This window comes from Chrysochloris asiatica, unplaced genomic scaffold, assembly GCF_000296735.1.
Source record: "Chrysochloris asiatica unplaced genomic scaffold, ChrAsi1.0 scaffold00321, whole genome shotgun sequence".
NCBI classification, from domain to species: Eukaryota; Metazoa; Chordata; class Mammalia; order Afrosoricida; family Chrysochloridae; genus Chrysochloris; species Chrysochloris asiatica.
The window spans coordinates 614,786-622,355 of NW_006408839.1; the positions used below are offsets into that span (position 1 = coordinate 614,786).

The following is a 7,570-nucleotide window of genomic DNA, read 5'->3' on the forward strand; positions in this document are numbered from 1 at the left end:
GGGCACAGCTCAAAATGAAGAGAGACAGCTGCAAACATCCATTTATATTCGGAACATGGAATGTGCAAAGGATGAATCTAGGAAAATTGGGAATTGTCAAAAATGAAATGGAACTTATAAACATCGATTACCTAGACATTAGCGAGCTGAAATGGACAGGCGTTGGGCCTTTTGAATCTGACAATCCCATGGTTTACTATGCCGGGAATGACAAATGGAAGAGGAGTGGCATTGTGTTCATTGAACACAAATGTTTTATCTGTCTTCAAGCATAACGCTGTCTGTGATAGGATAATATCCATACGCCTACCTGGAAGACCAGTTAATGCAAGTATTATTCAGATCTATTTACCAATCACTAAAGACGTTGAAATTGAACAATTCTATCAACTTCTTTAGTGTGAAATTGAATTAACATGTGTCATGTTGAGACTGAACACATGCTAATTCAATTTTCTTGAGACTGAAGCCCACAGATCCTGAAATGTCTGAAAGTTCAGCAAAAGCAAGGCCTGACTCCCAGACTTTCAGCCTCAGAGAATTTTCTCAGCAGCGTGCCTGGAATCCCAACGCCACCTGTGATTTATAGATAAAGCACTTGGGTGAAATTAAAATCACAACCTTAGTATTTACTGGTCCTCCCTCATTCTTTTTTTTTTTTTTTCTCCCTCATCCTTTATCCTCCAGGGGGAGGGGGGTGGTGGGAGGGGTTGGTAGAGACTGTTCATTCACAGTGGAGTCTGGTGCTGGATGCAACAATTTTTTTAAATGGATATCTTTGTAATCATTTGCATGATTTTTTTCTTCCCCATGAATTAGAAGGAAAAAAAAAAATCACCCTTTTGCAAAAACAGTTTAATAGGATTGTGTATTTATGAACGAATTTGTCCTAAAGGCAGTACAATGGGAATTCTTCTGAGAAATACTTTGGACATGTTGTCAGGAGGGACCGGTCCCTGGACAAGGACATCATGCTTGATAAAATAGACAATCAGTGAAAAAAGAGGAAGGCCTCCAAAAAGATGGCTGGGCACAGTGGCTGCACCATTGGGGCCCGGATGTAGCAATGGTTGTGAAGACTGTGCAGTGTTTCATTATGTTGTACGTGGGCTTGCGATGAATCAGAACAACTCTAGGGCACCTAACAACAGTATGGAATTCAGTAAATGGCTGTGCAGAATGGAAGGGACCCACAAAGATAGAAAGAAAGCTAGCCTGTGGGAAATCCTTCTCTAAATCGAGCCGTCTTCATTCTTACTCTATACGTACATGCTCTTGAAAGCTTCATAGTTGATGTTTGCTATACGTCCTTCATTTCCTTCCCCGAACAGTGTGCCAGCTAAAAGTAATGAAATCAATACTTAATTGTACCATTTAATTAAAATCTTTCTGTGGACGGCTTAATAACAATCCTGTAATATTTAGAGGTCGATCTTATTGGTGCTATTGATTGGAATGAACAATGCACTTGTCATAATTGCTTCCAGTGAATACAGCCTCCTGTTAGAACTTTGTCACATAGACTGACTTGTTGAGACAGAAAAGACGCCGCTCTCCTTCAGCCACACTGAATTAACATTGTTTTTCAAAATTCCTCTGGAAGTGAGAGCCTGGGAGTCGGAGCCTTTCATCAGTGAAAAGCAGTGTTTTGGTGGCTGACAGAAATTCTTTCAACATCTTTGCATCTTTGCCAAGACTAAAGGAACATGAGTCTTTATTGGCTGTAAGTTCCCTCCCTCTCTGCCTTTCTCTATTCCTCCTTTTTTCTCCCTCCCTTCTTCCCTCTTTCCCTTCTGCCTTCCTTCAACCCTCCCTCGTTTCCAGAAAAAAACAGCTGAAATAGCATTTTAAGTGTAACAGACTCTGCAATGCTCTACATGCGTGGAAGGTTTCTTAATTCCACACAATGTAGACTTAGAAGTAATTTTATTTGAACATAACCCTTTTCATGAATATTTTGTTGTTGTTTTTTTTCAGTACCAAGAATTGTCTTTGGGGTCTGATCATTTATGTGAGTGTTGTAGATGGACTTGTTCTAAAATAGGTCCTCTGTTAGTATATTGTGTTGTATTTTATTATTTTCAACTAGAAACGTACCAGCGTGGCTTGACCTCTGTATTAGCTTTCAGGAGAGCTCAGAAGTTGAAACAGAAGACACTAATGTCCCTCTCCAGTTGAACATTCTGATGACCCACACTAAAGATGACTGTGGATTGTATATGTCACACTGACCACCCATTAAACCATCTCCCACCACCCAGGCCCACAAGGTTGCTCTTTCTCTACTTCTTCTCCAACACTTGCTGGTTTTCATTTGTTTTGTTTGTTTTTATTGAAGTCATTGTAGTGGGTGATGTGGTAGCCCATTGCGGTTTGGATTTGCGTTTTCCTGTTGTGTCCCTGTGAGTTGGAATCCACTTGATGACAGTGATTTTGATTTTGGCTTTTTGTTTACCCCTCCCCCCCCTTTTTTTTGAGTGAATGATTAATGACTTTGAACATCTTTTCATGTGGATAGTGGCCACTTGTATGTCTTCTCTGGGTTCGAATCTAGATCAATCTTTTTCGATGGAACCATTTGCCTTTTTGTTGTTAAGTTGCGAGAGTTCTAGATATTAAGCACTTGTCCAATATATGGCGGTCACCACTGTCCACACCTGGCTCTACTTTTAGGCCTCAGCACCCATTGGAGTATCTGGAGGGCCAACCCCGCTGCTCCAGGGCCTTTGTGGTGTGTCGTGAGCCCATTGTTCAGGCTCAAGGCTGTGAGGGTTAGTTGTGTGTGTGCTTTTTTTTTAATGTTTTATTGTGAATTATGTGATAGTTTACATGGGAGAACATTAGTTTTACATTTATCCTATCGTATATCATTTCATTGCCATGGTTAACAGTTCCCTCCATGCATCATCAACCAACCAAAGGGTATACACTACAAGCCTGGGTTACTTATGTTTTAAGGCCAGACTGGAGAAAGGGAACAGGTGAGCTACTGGGAAGTGTGGTACCAACACCGACCCAAGCCCAGTGTCATCGAGTAGACCCCTAATCAGAGCGCCCCTGTAGAATGGAGTCGAATCCCCCACCAGGCTTCTGATGCTGTCACCTTTACGGAAGCAGACTGCTGCCCTTCTCATGTGGAGTGGCTGGTGGGCACAAATCAATGACTTTATGGTCATCAGCCAAGGGTTTAACCTCTGTGTCAAGCCTTACCCACCCAAACCAGACCACCGCCATCAGTTCAATTCAGACTCAAAGCCACCCTGCATAGGATTTTCAGGACTATAAATTGTCTGTGCTCAGGCGTAGCAGCGATTGTGAGGTTGGTCCAGGACTGGGCAGTATTCCTTCTGTTGGACATAGGGTGGCTATGAGCTGGTAACAACAACAACACATCTTCATGGGACCAGACAGCCCATATTTCTCCCTCGGAATGGCTGGTAGGGTTGAACCACCAACCTTGCAGTTAGCGGCTCACTGCCTAACCCACAGTGCCACCAGGCTTTTTGCACTAAGACCTCGTTGTTGCTGTGCGGTTCTGACCCACAACAACCCTGTACAGGGTTCCTGAGAGCCGCTGCTCAGTTTGCACTGCCAACCTGGAAGTTAGCAGTCTAGTACGTGTCCGGCAATGCCAAACCAGGGCTTGCCAAGACCTAGTCTGTCCTAGTTCATGTTGAGACTGCTGGACAGATGGTAAGGCTCCAAGAAGGCCTTTCAATGAAGGTAATGGGAGAAGTGTGTTGTGTCTCGGTGGGAGCCCACAACCAGTGTAACGGACCTGGGGAGATGCACTATGTCTTCCTTGGGCTGGGTTCACACAGAAGCACACCTGACTGAATTGGAGCTTCTCCTTGGTGATCATGGTCTCAGCTGTAGAACTCAGGCTCTGGGGCCTGTGCAGGCATTTCGAGAAGACCTCTGACTCGGAAACTAGACTGAGGAAAGGGCCACCCCCGTGTGGCCGATGAAGGCTTGGACGCATGGCCACCACCAGCACTGGCCATGTTTTCAAGAGGATGAAGATGAGGCATGAAATGTCATTGCACTTAAAAATAAAGTTAACCCTCAATAGTGGCCACTGCCTGTGTGTGGCCAGGACTTGGCCAGGTGTGGACAGCGGTCATTGTCTGTGTGTGGCTGGGACTTGGCCAGTTGTGGACAGCAGTCACTGCCGGTGTGGTGGCTGACATCTGACCAGGTGTGGACAGTGGTCATTGCTGATGGAGTGGCCGGGGTTTGGGCAGGCAGAGGCCTTCTCCACGAATGTGCGCATCATTCTGATGGGAGGCTGTCTCAGTGCACACCTGAGGAAGCCCACCGAGCCACAGTGGTTCCAAGTGCTCTGAAGCTAAATGCTCACCAGTAGGGATAGATGTAGAAACATGGGAGTGACCCGGTGTTTGCTTGTCCAAGTGCAAGGGGACTGTGGACCCTCGGTCAACAAGTGACGTATGTTTACAGGGCCACTATGAAAACCCTGCTAGGATGTCGGTTGTCACAGCTCACCATGCACACACACTGTAACAACAACAGCACAACCTTCTGGAAGTTGATGGCTAGATGTTTCTTCAGAGGTCGTCTAGGTGTGCACCATTCAGAGATTCTTAAATCGCTGAGGTTAGATAAATAAACAGATGCAGTGATGGATAGGAAGATAATTGGATGGATGGTTTGACAGACAAGTCGATTTATAGACAGTCAGCTAGATGGATGACAGATAGATGTTAGGTAGATACTAGGTGTTAGATAGCTAGGTAGACAGGTAGATTTAGATAGATAGGCGTAAGATAATTTATGGCTGAAACTATTTGTACTAAGGCTGCCTACAGAACATGATTAGGCAAATTTTGAGTGAACTTAAATCAGGATGTTTGTTTTTTTAAACTAAACACCAAGCCAAGACTTGCCCTGATCTTTGGTCTAACAGCAGGAATTGAGCTGATCATTGTCTGACAGGAGAGAACTGGAAGTTCAAGTGGCATTCTGAGGAGTGCCCATGTTTCTGCACTTTAACTGCGATGGGCACCGTGTTCCTCTTAATAAAGACATAGAGATTTGGGGACAGCAAGTGCGCATTTGAGAATATAGATGGCAGTGTCGGTGGGCTTTGATTAAAACCCAGGCGTTTTCATGCTATGGTCCTCATGAAGCAGTGTCTGAACAGAGCACTGTATAAGTACACAGGGTCTTTCCATGTGACTCCTTAACGCAAATGAAGTCAGTGGCTGGGTGACCAGTCCAACCTCTCCCAGCAGCGGGGTGTGGGCCAAACCACCACCGTGTGGCTGGGCACAACCTTCTCCAAGGCTCAGATGGCCACTGATGGATTCTATAGGGTTGCTCAGAACCTTCGAAGACTCTGCGGAGTGTTTGTGTATTTGTGCAAACACTTGCCGATGTTCATGAGATCTCCAAAGAGAGCAGGGAGTCTTCCCAACATCTGAAGAAACCGAGACTGCTGCTGAGAAGCATACTGGTGTTTCTTTCCAATTGGGGCACTCTCTGAGCTTGCTCAGGGCCACCAAGCCCACATCCTAAATGCTGGCAGAGAAGAAGGTGGTGCCATCTTCTCCAGCAACCTCTGACGAAATCCAGGCCTCCTGGAAGGTCTGAGGTGGGCAGTGTATACGTCTTTGTGCCTTTGTACATCTTGTGAATAACCTCATAGGCATGCGAAAGCTGGACAGTGAATAAGGAAGACAGTAGAAGAATTGATGCTTTTCAGTTATGGTGTTGGAGGAGAATATTGAAAGTGCCATGGGCTGCCAAAAGAACCAATAGATCCGTTTTAGAAGAAGTGCAGCCAGAGTGCTCCTTGGAGGCCAAGATGGCCTAACTTCGTCTCTCATACCTCATACATATTGTCAGGAGGGACCAGTCGATGGAGAAGGATATCATGTTTGGAAAGGTGGAGGGTCAGAGAAAAAGAGGAAGACCCCCAACAAGATGGATCAGCCAAGTGGCAGCATCGATGGACTCAAGTGTGGCAACCGTAGTGAGGTTGGCCCAGGATCGGGCAGTGTTTCGTTCTGCTGTGTATAAGGTCGCTATGAGTCAGTACCGACTCGAAGGCACCTAACAACAACAACTTGTGAAGGTGCCTTTAAAGGCCTGTGTGTCTGGGTGGTGCAAACAGTGAACACACTTGTCTGCAGACTAAAAAGTTGAAGGTTCAAGTCCAGCTAGAGGCACCTCAGGAGACAGGTCTGGTGAGCCCTGTTCTACTCTAACACGCATGCGGTCATTGTGAGTCTGCCTCAACTCTTCCACAACTGATCTGACTTTTGCTTTGGGTCCGACTGACTCTTCTGTGACGTTGTTGTAAGTGTCCTCAAATCAGTTGCGACTAAACCTGATGTAGGGTTTCCAAGGAGCGTCTGGTGAGCTTAAACCGCGGACTTTGCAATTCAAGCTGAACTTGCAGTCCAGTGCTTACCCAACAGCGCCCCACTAGGACCGGCCAAGCAGGTGTTATGTTCTGTTATGGTGCTGTCTGGGGGTTGCGTCGTTGAAAAGCTTGCTGTGGAGGATCGGAGCCCTGTCCTGCAGACGTTACAGCCGTTTGTTCACTCCATGCATAGTTACCCTGTCAGGGGAGAGCACCTTTGCGTGTTGGCTTTCAGGCCTCTCTTCAGTAAAATGATGGCGATGTCACGCTGACTTGATATTCACGCTTGTGTGTCGGGTAATAATGGGCGTTTGGCATTTTGCTTTTACATTTGTAACAGTGAATTCATTGTGCAGTTCTCCTCTTTTCAATTTAGATAGAAGATGGCTGCTTTGTTTGATGTGCCCTATTTGGAAAGTACTGGGTAATATTGTAAACATTGTGGATGCTGAATTTAAATGTGGTTTCATGTGTGCATAGCAAAAAGCCCTTTTAACTTTGAAGTATATAGGAAGGCAATTTAAATGATGTTTTAAAAGTGGGAGGGTTAGGTCCTTTATAAGCATGTATAATTGATTTCAAGAATAATACGTAACAATCATGTTAGCCAGTATTGGTGTCGTGTAACTAAATGTGGTTGTATAATTTTCAGGTAATATCTTTTCATAATAGGGCTTAGTTTTAAATTCTAACCCAATTCAGGTCAGTTAGTAATGCCCTTTTTTTTTTTAACACGCAAATACTGTTCCTTTGTACAATTCAAATGCATCATGGAACGGACACTTAGGGATAAATCTTACTGTTCAGCTCCAATACAGCAGCTTCTAGCCGACATGGGATTGTCTGATAAGCACTGGGCTACGTGGTCGCCACTTCAAGCTCACCAGCTGCTTCTCGTAAACCTTATACAGGGTCACTGTAAGTCGGAACCGACTCATAGTACTTAACACCACCACCACCGCCACATGAGGCAATTGAAAATTAAATGTAGGTTAAGTAAAGTTAAAGATGCGGTTCCCAGACACATTTCACATTTTATATTCCCGTGGCTGGGCAGCTCAGATACAGAGCATCTTTTGTTTACCAAGCTGCCTATTATTGTTAAGTACCATCAAGTCAGTTCCAACTTCTTGTTGTTGTCAAGTGCCATCGAGTCGGAACCGACTCATAGCGACCCCATGC

General features: G+C 45.0%; 1 protein-coding gene across 1 annotated transcript in view; it reads left to right on the forward strand.

Moving 5' to 3' along the window:
• Positions 1-7,570, forward strand: part of ADCY2 (adenylate cyclase 2 (brain)) — a 403,615-nt gene that overhangs the window by 178,582 nt on the left and 217,463 nt on the right. The gene's annotated exons all lie outside the window — the stretch shown is intronic.